Below are 20,270 nucleotides of genomic sequence, written 5' to 3'. Positions count from 1 at the left end.
GACTGAAAACAGGCTCTTATATCCCAGCCCCCCAGGAGCCCAAACACAAATTTCTCTCCTCTACAGGCCAAAAGAAGAGAGGGTCACATGCAAATCAGTTCCCAAGAATCAACCAGGCACATGCATTTCAGATTGTGTTTAAATTAGTTTATGCCTTATACATAGAAACGTGTCAAATGAGTGAATATGGGGAAAAAATTTTCTGGGTGGAGGTAACAGTACATGCAAAAGCAGAGAGAAGAGCATGTTCTGGGAAAATAGGCAGCAGCTTATTCACATGATATAGTGAAGAGCTAACAGCAATGCAAGGAATTGTAACAATAGCTCTAAAAGTAAGTACTGCACCAATTCTTAGTTAATATGAACTACAAAAATGATCCCTGAAAACATAGTCTTAATACCTAGCTAATACAAGTGTAAATCGGCACCCTTTCTGGAAAGGAATTTGGAAATGAGTTTATATCCTGCCTTATCACAAAAGCCCCCACAAAAATACAAGACACATTTAAGTAAAAAATAGATTACTAGGGACTTCCCTGGCAATCTAGTGGTTACAACTTTGCCTTCCAATGCAGGGGGTGTGGGTTCGATACCTGGCTGGGGAGCTAAGACCCCACATGCATTGTGGCCAAAAACAAAACATCACATAGAAATTATACTGTAACAAATTCAATAAAGACTTTAAAAAATTATTTTTAAAAAATCAACTACTAAATGAAGGCATACAGAAAATAAGTGATCACAGTACTTCAAACTTCTGTATATGTTTGACATTTTTCATAATAAAAGTGGAAAAGAAGACTAGCTTTTGACTTTCAAGCATCTGACTTGACCACTGGCTCTCCTCATTCACTGCTGTCCCCTACAATCACCAGGGTAATTCCTTGACTGCTCACTATCTACTCTCCAGCATTATTCCCATAAGAATCCCTGATGATGTCAATGTTCTTACAGATCATCCTACCCATAGACTGGCTTCTAAGTAAGTCTTTGACGTGCTGGCATGCTGCAGCCATGGGGTCGCAAATAGTTGGACATGACTTAGAGACTGAACGACTTAGAGACTGAACATAGCAACTGAACAACAAGAAGTCTTTGACCTCCTGTGTTCCAAAAATTTTATCCTCCATCTCATCTAAGGCAGCAACTTCCAGGTCGCACCCAAGGCCTTATTATTACCGGTAACTGCCCTCTTCTGTAATCCATTTCAAGTCTCCCTTGCCCCTTTCACCAGCACCATCTCAGCAACTGAATCTCTCCAGTTCCCTAATGCCAACAATTCTTTAACCCTACCTGGACCTACAAACTATTAATCTTATCACCTTTTAACTGTCCCTCAATCTTCCTTATATCCTTACACCCTTCCTCATGTCCTAATATCCCTCCTTACCCAAATTAAGTATCACAGCTCACCATTATAAGCAGTTTGCTGTAAACATCCTCAGCTTCCCTCTCTCCCTACATACTACACATCTGGCAAAATACCAGTCTTTTGTAAATCCAACTCTCTTGTTATTCCATGGCTATATAAATGCTGCCTGGTCTCACTTAAAATTCCTGACCACTAACTCAAGTATACCCTACGTCCTGCCTGACAAGTCCACATTTCCCTACTTCATTTGCTCCCCTACTCTCTTAGAAGACTACTTCACACTCTGCCCTTTCAGTCTCCCAGACTTACATGTTATAAACACTTTTTATCCAATTTGTTGTTATACCAACTTTGTTCTTTTTATCAATCTTTTCCTTTATGACCATTGAGTATGCTCTCATGCTAAGAAAGGTCTGTCTCATATCAGAAACTGTCCAAATTTTCTTCTAGTACCTGTACATTTAAAAAATTTTATATATTTCATTTATTCAGAATTTTTTATTTTGGAATGGAATGATAGATATGAGTCTGAATTATTTTCTCCACTTTTCCACCACTAATGATGTCTACCACTTTTTCTGAGACCATTTATGAAATAATTTAGCTTTTGCATCTCTCCTCTTATACATTAAGTTTACTCATAGCCTGCATTTATTTCTGTTCAGTGGGTCTTCCTGTGTACTCCTGTCTTAGGGCTCTACCTACCACAGTGTTAGAATACGCAAATCCCTCTCTACTCACTGTCCTATTTTTTTCATAATTTTTGAGACTATTCTCAGATGTGTGTTTTTTGCATCCTTCAGTAGAGTCCTACTCTTGTTTCATTTACTTCTAGGTACTTAATGGTTACAGTAAAAGTGATATACTAACTTTATATATTTTGGTATACAAGAAACATATTCATCTTGGCAAATTTACAGTGCAATGTACACATCTGGTTCATTTGCCTGCTTGGTCCATGGTTGTCTGTCTTATGACAAAAACATCAAATTCCAACAGAGGAACATTATAATATATCTAACCAGTACCCTTCAAGACAGAGTCATCAGAAACAAGTTTGAGTAACAGTCAAAACTAAGAGCAACAACAATCAAGAGGAGCCTAGGGAGCCATGACAATTAAATGTACTATAGTATGGGATCCTGGTACCGAAAAAGGTCATTAGGTAAAAACTAAGGAAAAGGAGGTAAAGCATGGACTTTAGTTAATAACAATGTGCCAACACTGGTTAATTAATTACAATAAATGTACTGTACTAACATGTTATTAGTAATAGGTAGAAGGGTATATGGGAAACTCTGTACTATCTGCTCAATTTTTCTGTAAATTTTAAATTATCAAAAAAAAGTGTATCAATTTTTTAAAGAAGGCAAATATCACAGAAGTAGAAGGTTTAAGGTAAAGTGTGTGCTTTTAAATTTGACAATATTCATCCAAAACAAAATGCCCACTTGGCCCATTTTTAAGAATTTACCTTAAGAAAATTTTCCAAAGGAGGAAAAGAGAATGCAAAGATGTGTATCATAGTGTCATCAATAGCAGAAAAAATACAAATAAGGTAATTTATCTAACAAAGAAAGGAACAAGAAAATAAGGTTACATTCGCTTAGAATAAAATGCATCTATTCACAAATGATAATTTCAAGGTTATAGTAGATAAGCAATGTTTATGATATAATGGAAATTTTTTTAAATATAATTCTGAAATAGTATGCAAATATTCAAAATTGTGAATTTATGTACATAAACAGAAGTTCAAACTCCGACACTCACCTGTTTTTCTTGGAGGTTAGTGGATGGGGCCGAAAATTCCAACGTCCTAATTCTCGAAGTCTTCTGGTTATCTAGCCTTACACTGCAGAGAAGGCAGTGGCACCCCACTCCAGTACTCTTGCCTGGAAAATCCCATAGATGGAGGAGCCTGATGGGCTGCAGTCCATGGGGTCGCAAAGAGTCGGATACAACTGAGCGACTTCACTTTCACTTTTCACTTTCATGCACTGGAGAAGGAAATGGCAACCCACTCCAGTGTTCTTGCCTGGAGAATCCCAGGGACGGGGGAGCCTGGTGGGCTGCTGTCTATGGGGTCACACAGAGTTGGACATGACTGAAGGTGACTTAGCAGCAGCAGCAGCCTTATGCTGAGGCTATCCACGAGACCACTCTTGGTCACCTCATTAACATAAGCTCAGGTATGATGGAAAGCAACTTTCCTATCACTCAGGGAATTTCAAATGTTTTAGGACCTCTGTTCCAGGAACCAGGGACACAGACCAAATATATTTGTATTATACTATAACCATCCTTTAACCCTATAGCCAATATCATCCAGAACCTCACCTTGTCAATTTCTTTTTTTTCCCCTTGACAAATTCTTAGTCTATTATAAACAATATTAAGTAACAAGTCTGTTTTATCAAAAACACTTAACTGAAATTGCCAGTCTCATATCTCAAATCCAACCATGCTGCATATGATGGTAAAACAGCTACAGAGAAGAAGTATACTTCTCCAGCCACACTGTCCTGCAGAGGCCTTGAGAACCCGATATCCAAGCTGATGCCACAACACCTGAGCAAGGCCTGCATGGGAAGAGCTTTCATCGGCTACTGGTACTTTCCAATCTCAAACAGAACAAGAGAGTAAAGGAAAAAGAAACTAGAAGTCAATGGGTAGAAAAGCATTCATTTTCTTATTCTATCAAACCATTTTTTAAAAATACCAATTCATTTCAAGTAAAGCATGCAATCAGGGCAGCAAAAATAATACCTTGAATAAAGAGCAATCCAATCATACAAGAAAGTAAATATAAAATAATAAATAAATATTACTTTAATAATAAAATATAAAATAGTAATAATAAATGTGCAGTGAGGACTTTCAAGGCAAACTCCAAGTTCTGACAGAGACAAAAAATTATCAGGAAGAATAAAAGAGAGCTATTCTAACATGGAATGAGTCACCCTTTTAAAAGACATGTATCCAGAAAATATTTATCGCTGAGCAGTGACACCTAACCAAAGCAAGGTCTCACTTCCCCCAAATATCCCAAATCTCAAATTTACAAATTCCCTTCATCCATGTGAATTCTTTAATTTTGAGGGCCATGGTCTTCTTCTTTTAAAAAGAAATTTGGCAAACCCAGTTTCTCTCTCTGGAAAAAACACAAAGGCACAAAATGTGGTGAACAATTTCAAAGCTTTCAGACTTCCAAAGCCAATTTGGGGAGAGCATGTACTCCATAGTTAAAACCCTTAATTATAACATACATTAATTTCCACTTTAAAAATGTATTAGAGTGGAATATTAGAGTCGGAAAGAAACCTTCCAATTATGTAATCCAATCATTCTCAAACTATTCTAACTATTGCCTACCTATGTGGAACAAGAAAGAGATTCAACCTACCTACATGCTCCTATTTTTCAGTAGAAAAATACCTCTATGATAAAGAAGTTATAGCAATGATATAGTTATACAAATGGTCAACAAAATTAAAACAACATAATTCTGTGACTGCAATCAATTTAAGAATAGCAGAAATGGAACCAAGTCAAACTCAAGACAACCCAATGATACACTGAAACAGTATCCACTGCTGTAGGAGTGCATAGTAGGAATTTTTCAATTCAATCTGATGCTGCCAAAGTTTTGTAGAGTTAACAGATTTCTTAGAAAAAAACTGAATTAGGACACTCTAATAAGCTCTAGAAATTGGTTAGTTTTAATACATAAACACTAAATTTCAATAATCCTTAATAACTCAGATTTTAAGTAGCCCACAGAATTGAGGAAATGATTTGCATTTTAGTTCCATTCATTAGAAAAAGGCTTCTGACCTATGTCTTGAAAGACATTGGGAAGCAGGAACAGAATCCAACAGTTTTCAACCACTGTGACTGTGCTCACCAATAGTATAAAATCTGTTGTTTACTCGCTGTTTCAGACTCTTTTGTGACCCATGGACTATAGCCTATCAGGCTCCACTGCCCATGGAATTTCCCAGGCAAGAAATACTGGAGTGAGTTGTCGTTTCCTTCTCCAGGGGATCTGATCTACTAAACTGGATCCCTCATACCTTGCTGGTGGGAAAGTAAAACGATTTAGCTGCTTCGGAAAACAACTTGGCAGTTCCTCAAAATGTTAAGCATAGGTTACCATAAAACCCAGCAATCCCACCTTCAGATATGAACCCAAGAGAAATAAAAATATAAACCTACGTCCATATAAAAACTTGTACACAAATGCTCACAACAGCACTGTTCATAATAGCTCAAAAGTGGAAACAACCTAAATGACCATCAACTGATGAACGGATAAACAAAATGTGTTATACCCATACAATGGAATATTTGACCATAAAAAGAAATGAATTACTGATACACGGTACAATATGGGTACACTTTAAAAACAAACATTACAGTAAGTAAAAGAAGTCAGTAACAAAAAGACCACGTATTCTATGTCTCATTTATATGAAATGTCCAGAAGAGGCAAATTCACGGGTTAGTGGTTACCTGATGCTGGGAGGGATTGGGGACAGGAGGAGAAGGGGACGACAGAGGATGAGATGGCTAGATGGCATTACCGACTCGATGCACATGAGTTTGGGTGACCTATGTGAGTTGGTGATGGACAGGGAGGCCTGGCGTGCTGCGATTCATGGGGTCGCAAAGAGTTGGACACAACTGAGCAACTGAACTGAACTGAGAGCTGGGAAATGGAGAAGGCAATGGCAACCCACTCCAGTGCTCTTGCCTGGAAAATCCCATGGATGGAGGAGCCTGGTAGGCTGCAGTCCATGGGGTCGCTAAGAGTTGGACACAACTGAGCAACATCACTTTCACTTTTCACTTTCCTGCATTGGAGAAGGAAATGACACCCACTCCAGTGTTCTTGCCTAGAGAATCTCAGGGATTGGGGAGCCTGGTGGGCTGCCATCTATGGGGTCGCACAGAGTTAGACATGACTGAAGCAACTTAGCAGCAGCGGCAGCAACAGCAGCAGAGCTGGGAAATTGAGAGGATGCTAATGGGTATAGGGGTTTCTTTGAGATGAAGAAAATAACCTAAAATTAGTGATGATGCTTGTGCAATTATGTGACTGTAATAAAAATAACAGAATTATAAACTTTAAAAGGGTGAATTTTATAGTATGTGAATTATATCTTGATAAACTGATATTTTCAAAAAATATCTAATTTTCTCCACATGGCATATGAGGTATTTCAGGATTTATCCTCTGCCTCCATTTCCACTGTTAGAATACCTTCCCCCTCCACCTCTATGCCATCTTATTCCTATTACCCTGTGACACTTCTCAGCGATACTTCCACTTAAAAACCTTCTTTTGCCACATCCTTATTTTATCTTGTATATATCTCCAATAAACTACATACCACCAAATATTGTAACCTTTGTTTTCACGCCTGCCCATCTCTATCAGACTGGGAGTTCCTGTGAATGTCTTATCTTCATACACATAGGGCTCAGCCACAGGGTAGGTACTAAAATATCCTTTAATATAAAAGCTTTGACACGGAGAGATTAGCATCCTTTCAACTGCACTGAGGACAAGCAAGCTGACAAGCTGGAAGTTGAACTTTGAAAGCAGATCAACCAATTCGAGTTCCTATCCCAGTGTAGTTACTTTTATTTAGGAGACTTGCACATGACTTAGCTTCAGTTTTCTAACTTATAAATGTGATTGATGGTACCTAAACGCCAGGCTCTTTTAAAGCTCAGGTATCATGTCTGTAAAACATCTGGCACACAGATGGTGCTCATAAACGATGGCTATTACTATTACTTCATCTTCATTTTCAACTATTAAGAATTGGCTTAATTTCACTGAATTGGTATGACAAACCACAGTTGTGCCAATTACTAATAAAAAGGATATGTTTTTCTTACAAATATTGATTACATTTGAGTAAAAGGTGATTATTATTTCTACCAAGAGGCTTAGGGCCCCAAATACACAAAGCATGTTGAGACTCAAAAGCTTCAAAAAGAGAACTGCTCTACACATATTTAGTTCTCAGTCTAGTTCTGCAATTTAACATCTTCAGTTTAAGATGTCTGAATATAAGCTGTAAACTTGGACTTCTATAAATGTTAAGTTTAGCCCACAAAGAGTCAACCAATAGACAGGGCAAAAAAAGAACAGAAATGGTAAACTAATAACTGAAGTAGCTAGTGCTCCGATTATATTGGAGATCTAAATTAAACCAATTTTAGAAGAACTAGTCAACAAGTCTGAACAAGACAATTCACCCACATGAAAGGGGAAAAAACACCTAAGAATAGCTTGTGACTCAGCCTGCACTGCTGTAAGGGGTGGGCTGGTGGGAGCTGGCTAGTTGGTCTATCCTCTTCCATCTCATATTAGGACTAAACATTAAAGCAAAACTATTTACCTGACTTGATTAAGAAGTATAGAAGGAGGGGACTTTCCTGGTGGTCCAATGGTTGAAGATCTACCTTCCAGTGCAGGAGACATGAGTTCAATCCCTGGTCGGGGAGGCAAGACCCCACATGCTATGGGGCAACCAAGCCTGTGGGCCACAGCTAAGACCCCACACAGTCAAAAAAATAAGTAAATATTCTAAAAAAATAGTATAGAGGGAAAAAATTCAGGTAGATGCTTTACCTTTGTAAAATATCACCTACCTAAAACAAAGATAACTAAGTCCTGAAGCTATTATTTATGCAAAAGAAATAGTAAAGATTTATCCATACAAATATTTTTAGACTTCTGCTGAAAACAAAAAGACATACAATTGGAGAAAAAGCAAAACAAATATGATAGTCATTTTTAATGTATACAGAACTACTTAGATAATGAAAACACTAAGACTTTAAATAGACAATTTTCAAAGAGGAAATAAAACTGGCTAATAGATCTTAACATTACTAATCAATTGAGAAAATGCAAATTTTTATTTTGTTTCTCCTTATAGACTTACTTTAAAAAAAAAAAACAGACCCTAGGGCTAGCAAAGGTGAGAAGAGGAGGGTTACAGACATACTCATGGGGGTACAAACTGTCAGAGCTCTTCAGAAGGTAGTATGAAAATATACAGCAAGAATCCTAATAAAGTTTTTATCCTGTAAGTCAATGATTTCATTTCTGGAAATCTGTCATAAGGAAACAATAATAAATGTGGGAAGTGCTTTACTTACAGTGACATTTACTGCAGCTATTATTAGTTACTAGAGAAAAATTGGAAACGATATGAGTATCAAATAAGGGGAGAACACACTGAGCCAAGTATTATGCTGCCATTTCAATCAAATTCATAGTGATATGTGAATTATATATCTAGACAGATCTATCTAGATATATATAGGTAGATAGTGATCTATCTAAATATACAGATATATCTATATCTAGATAGATACCTCAATAACCTTTTAAAAATTTTTCAGGAAGATTATGTAATAATCTGGAAACTGGTTATGCTTTTATAATTTATCAGTTCAGTCACTTAGTCATGTCTGACTCTTTGCAACCCCATGGACTGCAGCACACCAGGCTTCCCTATCACCAACTCCCAGAGCTTGCCTAAACTCATGTTCATTGAGTCAGCGATGCCATCCAACCATCTCATCCTCCATCATTCCATTCTCCTCCCGCCTTCAATCTTTCCCAGCATCAGGATCTTTTCCAATGAGTCAGTTCTTTGCATGAGGTGGCCAAAGTATTGGAGTTTCAGCTTCAGCATCAGTCATTCCAATGAATATTCAGGACTGATTTCCTTTAGGATGGACTGGTTGGATCTCCTTGCAGTCCAAGGGACTCTCAGAGTCTTCTCCAACACCACAGTTCAAAAGCATCAATTCTTTGGTATTCAACTTTCTTTTGGTCCAACTCTCACATCCATACATGACTACTGGAAAAACCATAGCCTTGACTAGACGGACCTTTGCTGGCAATGTCTCTGCTTTTTAATATGCTGTCTAGGTTTGTTATAGCTTTTCTTCCAAGGAGCAAGTGTCTTTTAATTTCATGGCTGCAGTCACCATCTGCAGTGATTTTGGATACCAAGAAAAAGAAGCCTCTGTTTCCATTGTTTCCCCATCTATTTGCCATGAAGTGATGGGACCGGATACCATGATCATCGTTTTTTGAATGCTGAGTTTTAAGCCAGTTTTTTCGCTCTCCTCTTTCACTTTCATCAAGAGGCTCTTCAGTTCCTCTTCACTTTGTGTCATAAGGGTAGTGTCATCTGTATATCTGAGGTTATTGATATTTCTCCCAGCAATTTTGATTCCAGTTTGTACTTCATCCAGCCCAGCATCACACGATGTACTCTGCATATAACATTTGCCAACATCCATTGGAATTTATAATTTATAACATACTATAAATGTGTATTTATCATTATTTAAAAGAGCAGCTAACAATCACTGAATACTTACCAAACACCAAGCCTGATACTCAGGTCTTTACTTGCCACTGTCACTGCAGTATCACTGATATCATCATCATCAGGGCCATCCTAGAAGTCTGAGGCCCAGGGCCACTCACCCACTGTGAGGTTAGGCCAAGATACAAGTCATATTTTAAAGGAGGTCTCAGTGTAAACATTTTCATAGGCCCCTTGACAATGTTAAAAAAAAAAATCTGAAGTTGAATTTTAATTATTTCAGAAAAGAAAGGTACAGTACCCCGAACCCCCTCCTCTCTCCAAGCACAGCCCAGAGGAGCACCCCTCGATGACCTAACCAAAGGACAGCCTTGATTATTACTGTTACATTTATTGAAAAGTCATTATGAGATGGTCACAATGAACACATATTATTTCTTCATCCTCATAAAAACTCTAGGGATAAATATTTTATGAAACTGCTACTTTTTAAAGAAAAGACAACTGAGGCTTAGTGAGACAGTTACACTCACAAAGCTAATAAAAGGCTAAGCTGTAACTAAAACCCCAGTCAGACAGCACAAGCCATGTTCCTAACTACAGTGCTATATTGTAAAACATGTACAAAAATACGTATGTAAAAACAAAGAGCAAAAACAGGGTGGTGGGAGACAACAAAATGTGGCTGTAATTGGTTGATGGAATAACTTTTCTCTTACTTTTCTTTTTCTCTATTTTACAAAGTTTCTTCAATCAGCATGAATTATTTTCATAATGAAAAATGTTTTAGTTACATGATGAGATATAAAGAGGAGGATTTGAAAAAATATCAAATTAAATGACAAATAAATTATATTGTCAATCTGTAAAGTGCTCACTTCTTCTTCTTCAAGACCAGCAGTCAGTATACCTCAAGGCTAGAGCCAGAGAAGAACGTCTCTTAGTCTTGTATCAAAGCTAGAAGAACAGAAACGTAACGAAGGCCAGAGAGAAAAGACATTGGGGTCTCATGCCATGTGCTGACAACCAGGAAAGGGTGTGCAGGAACCCAAGTCTTCACAGACAGGCCGCAGGGTTTCCTCTCTCCCCAAGCCCAAGGCTTCCACTTTCAGCAAAGGCTGCCAGTGGGCCTTCCCCACCAAGTCACAAAACTTCCCTGGGCATTTCAAGATCTTATCAAGATTATACCAGGACCTGCCAACTTCCCCCGCTCCTGTCACACTGAAAAAATGAGGAAGTCAGAAAAGAAACTGAGCTCTGATTTATAACAGAAGAGATCCAGAAGAAAGACTGAAATATTTTCAACACTAGACCAGGTATGCTGGGTGAAGGAGGGATTTATTACATCAGGCTTTCCCAGAGGCAAAGCTGATAAACCTCAAAATCACTGTGAATCACTTGTTGTTCCCAGAACAGGAAATTCCCATGTGTGTTTGCACTCAGCCTCTAGGCCCCCCTCTTTCTGCCTCCTTCCCCACTGGCCTTTAAAGTTGAGTTCCAGTATTAACTTCCTTAGTGTAAGTTTCTCTATTTTACATACTGGGAAAGTTGATTTCTTTCTTATATCACCAACATTACCATGAGCACCTTTAATTCAAATCAACAAATATTTACAGAGTATTCAGATGTACAGCATCTGTATAAAATGTATAAGAGCAGGGAATACACAAGAGGAATAAGACCAAAAATGATAACTGCATGTAAGTGCAACAGGTATAAAAAAAAGACAGAAGATGGGCACCCAACTTTGCCTTAGGGAACTAGAAAGTTGTTAGATGAGTTATCCCAGAGAAAACAACTTCTAAACTAAGTAATGAAAAACTTAACAAAAGGTATCACCCATTAGGCTAGGAAAAGAGATTCTAAGGAATTGAGAACAGAAATGGGCAAGGACACAGAAGGAAAAATTGTTTGAGAATTTAAAACATACTGTCAGAGTACTTTGTAAATGGAGCTAATAACTGCACCTACCGCATAGAAATATTATAAAAATTAAATGAGTTCATTAATATAATCAGTTAGTATAGCAGGAGATGCAAGAGACACAGATTCAATCCCTGGGTTGGCAAGATCCTCTGGAATAGGAAATGGCAATCCGCTCCAGTATTCTTGCCATGGAAATTCCATGGACAGAGGAGTCTGGTGGTCTGCAGTCCATGGGGTCACAAACAGTTGGACACGACTGAGTGACTAAGCATGTGCGTGTGCACACGCACACACGCGTGCGCACACACACACACACGGTGATTACTATATAAACCCTAGCTATTATCATTACAATTGATAAGAATTCATTTACAAAACTAAGAAACAAACTTGGGGAAAAAAATTTATACCTATAAGGAAAGAGTCACTATTCTTAATATTTAAAGAAATCTTAGAAATAACCAAGAGATGAACATGCCAATGAAGTGAGAAAAGGACAAATATTTCTCAAAGAAAAATATTTTAAGTATTACCTTAATATTAGGGCTTCCCTGATAGCTCAGTTGGTAAATAATCTGCCTGCAACACAGGAGACCCCGGTTTGATTCCTGGGTCAGAAGATCCACTGGAGAAGGGATAGACTACCCACTCCAGTATTCTTGGGCTTCCCTGGTGGCTCAGCTGGTAAAGAATCTGCCTGTAATGCGGGAGACCTGGGTTCAATCCCTGGGTTGGGAGGATCCCCAGGAGAAGGGAAAGGCTGCCAACTTCAGTATTCTGGCCTGGAGAATTCCATGGACTGTATAGCCATGAGGCTGCAAAGAGTTGGACACGACTGGCCGACTTTCACTTCACTACTAATATTCAGAGGAAGAAAAATTAAAACAAGGGTCTTTATCAAATTATTAGATTTAAAAAGAAGTGTTCCTAAGGATGTGGGGAATCTGATTTCATCTGGTTAAGAGAACACTTTGGTACTGACAAGTTTTTCTGGAAAACAACTTGGCAATACGTTTACATGGGCCTTAGAAAGCATCCACACCTTTTGACCCAATATTACTGCAACTACTAGAAGTTTATTCTAAGGAAATAATCATGGATATAAAGACAGATATGGTTACAAGGATGTTAGCTGTGGCACAACTTAAAATAACAACAAAAACAACTATAAGCTACCTTAATGTTGAGAAACAACATGAGATAGTGATACGAGCACAGGCTATGGAGTCAGAGTAAGTTCATAATCTATGGCTGCCACTTACTGGCTGCGGGATCTTGGGAAAATTACTAAACTTGTCCTTGCTCAATTTTCTCAGCTGTAAAATAAATAATGATAGAACAGCTCTTAAAGAGAGAATGAAGACTAAATGAGCAAAAGTATGTAAAGCGTCTCAAAAGTAACCAGGATACAGTAATATCAATAGACGTTAGACATTATTAACATCCACTAGAAGCAAGACAATATTATTTAGCCAATAAAAATTTTATTGTAGATAAATATAAAGTAGAACCATGGTTTTGATAAATGCTACTAAACTAAAAAGCAGATAGCAAAAGCAGAATATATAATTCCATTTTTCCCAAAGAAAAATTTCTCGATGAGATCTACCAAAATATTAACACTCAACATTTCTCCGGATAATATGATTATTAAGGACTACAATTTTCTTCCTTCAATTTCCCTGCGGCTTTCCAGTTTTACACAAGGAACCTTATGTTACTCATCATAACAAAAATAGCATAAACAAAAAGTCTATAGAATTTAAAAACAAACACAACATAGCACTTTTAGAAAAAATCAAATTAAGGTATCTATTCTACGCTATTTGATAGTTTATCTGCTCTAGGTTCATGTTGTACCTGAGGTTTTTTGTTTTCTGGCTTAAGTTACTAGAAAATAGAAATATTAAGAGATCTACTGGGTCCAAACCAGATAGTGAATGATAAACATTTCTGTTAAACACAGTGATCTGAAATACTATTAAATTAACTCATAAAATGTGTACAATAATCCTCCCAATTTTGAATTCTTTAATAATTTTGAATGAGGCAGAGTCTTACTTCTCTCCATTCACCCCCACCCAACTGCCCACACATTCCCTAGCCCCATTTTCTATCTTACTTTTCTCCATAGCACTCAGCAAATTCTAACTCCTAGGCATTTTTGTCTCTACTCCCCACTCCTGAATGCAAGTAGCCCAGGGCAGGGTTTTTGTGTGTTTTGTTTACTGTTTATACTCTTAGTGGTTGGATCAGTTCCTGGCATAAAGACACTCATTATTTGCTAGAAGAACGAATGAATTCAGTATCAAGAATTATGAGTGACTTCTGTTAGGTTTAACTTTTTAAAGAAGAAAGGCTGAGAATAAAAGAAAGTTAAAGCAGAGGGCAGAAAAAGAGGGAAGAGGAGCCTTTTTTTCCCCCATTGAAACCCCTAGAAAGATAAAGTTGGGGTAAAGTCAACCTAACGAGGAAAGCAATAGTAGACATGGATATAAGAGGGAGCTGCAGCACGTACTTTTTCAAGATGGGATGACCACCAGGTTATAAAGACTATAAAACCCAGGTCCCGGAAAGGAGTGGTCAGAAAGCTTTGAGTTATCTGTATCTGTCTCAAACCTAAAAGGCATGGCTCTTTCCATCTCAATCATCCAAGTAACTCAGCTTTCAGGGAACAGTGGAACCCTAGATCCTGGATGTACGAACTAGGATGCTGGAAGGAGGAAAAAACTTCAGTCAGATTCATGGAAGGAAGGGACTTCTCTGGCAGTCCAGTGGTTAGGACTCAACACTTCCATGGCAGGGAGCATGAGTTCAATCCCTGGTCAGGGAACTAAGATCCCACATGCTGCACAGCCAATATATATATACACACACACACACACACACACACACACACACATATGGAATGAAGACCAGACACCAGAAGAAAGGAGAAGTGGGGAGGGAAAGTCTTCTAATACAGGTTGTCTAAGCATTTCATTGGAGCTTTGGCAGAGGTAAAGCCTAAAACGCTTCTAGTGAAAAGAGAATAAAGGGAAATTAAATCTCAAGTCTTCCTTACCATTCAGGTTTTCAGGGCTTACCATAAAGTTAGGGAATGAACACTATGCAAGCATTCCTAGTCTGCTTCATTCTCAGCAAACTTCATTAATCTCCAAGTTCTCACTTATATTCACCAAAAAGTATTTCATACTCATTAAAAGGGCTTCCCACGTGACACTAGTGGTAAAGAACCTGCCTGCCAATGCATAAGACGTAAAGGACACAGGTTCAACCCCTCGGTCAGGAAGAGCCCCTGGAGGAGGGCATGGCAACCCACTCCAGTACTCTTGCCTGGAGAATTCCATGGGCAGAGGACCCTGGTGGGCTACAGTCCCTACATAGCATCGCAAAGGCACAGTCTATAGGGTCACAAAGGGTCAGACACGACTGAGGCAACTCAGCACACACTAACAGTAAAGTCCTCAAACGTTGCATAAATTGTGAAATTTATTAATTTGACCTAATTAATTCTCATATTTAAGCAATCACTCTTAAGTGTGAAGGAGGAGTGGCAAGGTGGTGAAGAAAGTGTCCAAATACCTATTTTTAAGCAAAAATGAAATGATACAGCAAGTTATCAGTGTCCTCCAAACTGTCCAGGCAAACCCTACTGGGTCCTTATCTGTGTGGGCTCTGCAGTTTGACACTGTTCTTGGTCATTCTTTCCCATTATCAACCTCACAGTAGCCAAATACTCTTCACACTGAAAAGCAGAAGTTATTTAAGCATGTGGATTCAAAGACTTCGAAGTAATAAACCAAAGCAGTAGCTTCTTTTCCAGATATAGAACATTTGCTTCTTTTAGGCTATGCCTCCCACCCTCCCCCAAATTAAGGGGACTAAAAATGCAGATTCTTTGTTGGGAGAAAGGATTGTGGCTAAATTCTACTCTATTTTCCAGCCTTCTTTTATGGATTGTTTTGATGGTGAGATTAAACATTAAGAGCAAATTTTTTTTTTTTAATAGAAGACTAAGTTCAGTTTAGAAATTTCTCTTTGAAATAAGTTGGAATAATAATATGTAACATTTATTAAGCACTTATACCAAGCAGAAATCACTGTGGCAAGGACTTTATAGTACATACAACAGCACTATGAGATAGGTACTGTTATTTTCCCCATTTTACATATGAGGAAAGAGAAGCTTAGAGAATTAAAGTAAGTTGCTCAAAACAGATATAAGCAGGAGACTTAACTTAAAGGCCTGTACCTTTATCCAGACCAAAATAAATAAAATTTTTATTGAAATACATATACTTTTTCTAAAATTAATATGCACTAGTGAAAAAAATGATCTAGAAAACATAAAACAGTTGCTTAAATAAAACAAGTTAAAAGTCTGCCATCTGGTATTAGATCTCTAAATGTCTACCATAACCACTGCTAAATAACTTCACAAACAAATCATTCAGTCCTGATATAACTGTGAAATTAATTTTTAAATTAATCTCTCGGAATATTTGAAAATGAAATATGGTGCCCTCTTAGAGTTGTAAAAACACATTATTTCTTGATGTATTCGCTCAGATGTGTTCTTTTTCTGCTCAGTTTCCTTCCCCCCTCCCCCACTTCCTCTCTGGCTGTAGATCATTTAAGACTAGTTCAGTTCCTCCTTCTCAAGAATACCTATATGCACACTACCCAACAGGACTCTAATTTAGTCGCCATGCTCTGTAGGTAGAGAATGGTAAAAAGTAAAAAATAAACTCAAGTAAAAACTACAGCGTTTCTGATGCAGCTTCATCTATAGGACTATTCTTTTACAGAACTAATGCTAAACATTATTTTTATACTTCACACTTGGAATCCAGCCTTTAACAATTGGCACACAAAGACGTCTGCCTATTTTTAGCCTTTCTTCATAAATATTAATAGTTCTTCCATACATTTTTCCATAAATAAGGTACTGAAAATATCAGAATATAAAAAAAGAAAAACAGGCACACGCACTGTTGTATGGTAATAAAACACCACCATATTTTGAGTAAGGTAATTAGCTTATTCTGAATCATTTCTGGAACTTGTTAATGCTTTACAAGTAAATATAGTACACAAAAATGCTACTTATTGATGAAATAATACGTATCAAAACTTTCATTCATTTACTCAACAAATACTGAATGCCCAAATAACCTTTTGTTTAAATTTCTGAACCAAGATGAATGTACCAGTTAAGGAACAGGTGCTGAAGTTAGAAGAATCTTGGTTTGAAACCTGGCTTACTAGCTCAGTGACCTAGAGTAACTCAGTTAACCTAAAGAAGCTCTGTTAACCTCTAGGTTAACATTTCACTTATCTATTTAATGGGTGGGAAAGAACTACTCATTGGGTCTCTGTGAGCCTAAATGATTATATAACACAACACAGAGCCTGGGAGGCAGTAAGTGTTCAATAAATGACAAAAATGGTAAATATATTTTAATATTGAGGAAAATAGCTGAAGTAGATACCCAATAAATGGTCATTTTGTCTTACTAGATAGAAATTTCTGAAACTCTGCATTAAAGATAAAAACCTTAAGGTTATGTAAGAAAATTTACACTTTAAAAAAGAGATAAGTCTAGAGTGAAAAAAAATAAAGGAAGAAAGAGATGGGCAAAGAAGGTCTTGAAAGCTGCTGAGTTTGGGTGATGGATGTATAGAAGTTCCTTTTACTATTCAGATTTTGTGAAAATACAAATTTTTAAAAAACTATAATTCTAATCCCAGCAATTGTATAACACATTTTCTCATGTTCTGGTGAGATCTGGATTTTAGCCATGAGATATGCTTAACTAACAATAGTACCTCCCTCCTCAATAATTCAGTACAGGTCAAGTTTTCTCAAACAATTCTACCTTTTGTTATAAAGGTAAGCAAAAAAACAATTACATGCATTAAAGTATTAAAAAAAATGCAAGCTTTCGTGAGGCTCATTACTACTACATTAAATCAGCAGCCATGCACATTTTTTTCCATGGCCTCCAAAAAAAACACAAAATTCTGTGTGTCCTTAAATGAAGCTTTTAGAAATAACTTTCACCTTACCTACTTTTGAAGTAATAAGGAATATATGTCAAGCATATCTCAATAAAGCTGGGGGAAATAAATTACAAGGGAATCGTAGGCACAGCCAAAGAAACCTAGCATATCAAAATTGCTACTATCTTTAAATTTTGAGAGACGTCATTATTAATTTATGTAAGGGGTTTGCGTGATGTTTCTAGATTGTTTTAGGTTTTACCACTGATTAACAACATAGCAAAGCAGCACAGGGAGAGGCAATTACTTTTAAGAGGCTTAGGAAGCTTAACCTGGAGTCTATGCTACCTAAATTAAGCTGACTAGAACAACACAAAATTTCAAGGCATACTCGCCTATTTCTGGGTAAGCAAGTAAACCCCAGCAAAAACAAACTAGTGCATTTAGCAAAGCAAACATTTTTGTGTTAAGTTTCATTTCTATCACAAAGTATTCTATCAAAAATATTCCTAATTAATACAAGTCTCAAGTGAAGCATACTTGCCATCAGCAATCACTCGACTATAACGCACAGGATTAATAAATCCAAATACATCATCTTTTTACAAAATGCACAGCCATCTGCATTTCAGCCTCGGTTTACCCATTCACTATACACATGCAGGCGTCTTCAAAAAGAATTATAAAAGCAATCAACTTTTACTCTGGTCCAAGAGATTACAGCTCTCCGTGCTTCCCGTATACCCTGGAAGTCAATAACGCTGAACTCAAACTGTAACATTCCCCAACTTTGGTTTAATGAGAGCGGCGGACTCAGAGCATCCGCCCACTGGCCTCTCGTGACTCGGGCTACTTTGACGCACTGGGATGCGGCTCACCTGACATTCCGCACCAACCACTGCCAAGGAGGAAAACCAACTCTGTGAAAATAAAATGGGGCCCCGAGGAAGCGGGCGGGTGCACCTCCGGGCTGGTTCGCTTCTGCCCGCACCCCGAAAGCGAGGGGGCCCGCCGCCGCGTCCGCACCTGCCAGAAGAGGCCGCGGCCGGGGTCCAGGGTTTGGCCGCGGGGAAGAGGCAGCCCGGCCCCGGCTCCTGGCTGTCCGCCCTGGCCGCGCCGCGGGGGCAGGAACCCGGGGCCGGAGGTTTCCGCCCGGCGCCGCCAAGACTGCCAGGGGCCTAGTTCGGGGGCCTCCGGCGTTCCCGAGGGCCCTTCCGCGTCGTGCGGGGCGCGCAGCTGCCTCCCAGCCGGACCCGCGAGCCTCCCCGCGGCGGACGCGGTAGCGCCCGCACCTGCCCCGCGCCTGCCGCAGCCCGGGCAGCGGCTTCACCCACCTGGCGCGCCCGCCGCGCCTCCCGCACGTCACAGCGCGACCCTGCGCCCCTCGGCACCAGCGGCGCGGGCGCGGGCGGATGCCGGGAGACCTGCTCGGCAGCAGCCGCCGCCGCGCCTGCTTCGTCGTCAGGCCGCCGACAGCGAACCTGTTGCGCAGCCTGTCACGGCCGCTCGGGCTCCGCGGCGCCGCCTCAGCCCCACAACATGGCGGCCGCAGCCTCCGCAGGAAGCCGGGGGGCGGGGAGGGAGGCGACGGGCCGGGCATTTGACGGCCCGCCCGCCCGCTGGCGGGCACCGACTCGTACTCCCTTGGGAACCCGAAATTGGCCCGGGCGCGGCTCATCACCCCCGAAGTCCCGAGGCCGCGGACCCCGCGGGCCTGGTCCACATGCTCGTCTCTTCCCTCGGGGAGGCCCTGAAGCCCTGGACCCGGCAGCCCTTCCTGGAGGGTTGCCGACCCACCTGGCTCCTCCTCCCCGAGGTGACATGTTGGGGTTGGGTGATGCGTTTCCTGCCACCGCAGACCCCAAGGTTTCGGAAGAGGGCCAAGGGGTGTCCACCACGTCCCTAATGCAGGCGCCCCAACCCACCCCAAGTCCCTGTGGGGTTCGCTCTGGAGCCTTCTCACCTGGGAGCTCAGTTCTCCCTGGAATGGGGATGGGACGGGCATAGGTTATTCACACCTTTGCTCATGGGTGTGTTCCGGGCCTTTCCTTCAAATACCCCAGAAGGACTCACTTTCGTCGTACCTAACAGTCGTCCCGGAGAAGGCAATGGTACCCCACTCCAGTACTCTTACCTGGAAAATCCTGTGGACGGAGGAGCCTGGTAGGCTGCAGTCCATGGGGTCGCTAAGAGTCGGATACGACTGAGCGACTTCACTTTAACTTTTCACTTTCATGCGTTGGAGAAGGAAAATGGCAACCCGCTCCAGTGTTCTTGCCTGGAGAATCCCAGGGATGGGAGGAGCCTGGTGGGCTGCCGTCTGTGGGGTCGCACAGAGTCGGACACGACTGAAGTGACTTAGCAGCAGCAACAGTCGTCCATTCAGCGTCCCTCACTATAACAAACAAAAAAGGACAAGAAAGGAGCCTTCCAGCCCCCATCCACACGCAGAGCAGCTACCTCGAATACTCTGGCCAAGCAGTAAGAAGATAGTCATCTCTCCGTGAATTCCACGACCTGCGCCCCCCCCCGCCCCCGCCCCTTGCTGAACTTCTTCCCCACCTGAGAGCCGCCTGACAGGTGAAGCTCAAATTCAG

The 20,270-nt window shown here is 40.0% G+C and overlaps 1 protein-coding gene across 5 annotated transcripts in view; it reads right to left on the bottom strand.

Moving 5' to 3' along the window:
- ITSN2 (intersectin 2) overlaps window positions 1-19,472 on the bottom strand; it is a 124,382-nt gene extending 104,910 nt beyond the window's left edge. For 3 of the 5 annotated variants that reach the window (XM_040224517.1, XM_040224520.1, XM_040224521.1), the window contains exon 1: window positions 19,008-19,472. The gene's annotated coding sequence lies outside the window, so the exon portion shown is untranslated. Of the gene's footprint in view, window positions 1-2,846; window positions 2,925-12,200; window positions 12,224-19,007 lie in introns of those variants that run through there. The other 2 variants (XM_040224519.1, XM_040224518.1) reach the window with 2 other exon arrangements.
- Window positions 19,473-20,270: the final 798 nt, after the last annotated feature.

Source organism: Oryx dammah, unplaced genomic scaffold (assembly GCF_014754425.2).
Source record: "Oryx dammah isolate SB20612 unplaced genomic scaffold, SCBI_Odam_1.1 HiC_scaffold_25, whole genome shotgun sequence".
Taxonomy (NCBI): domain Eukaryota; kingdom Metazoa; phylum Chordata; class Mammalia; order Artiodactyla; family Bovidae; genus Oryx; species Oryx dammah.
Note: the sequence above shows the minus strand (reverse complement) of the source record. Positions and strands in the feature narration are given on the sequence as shown.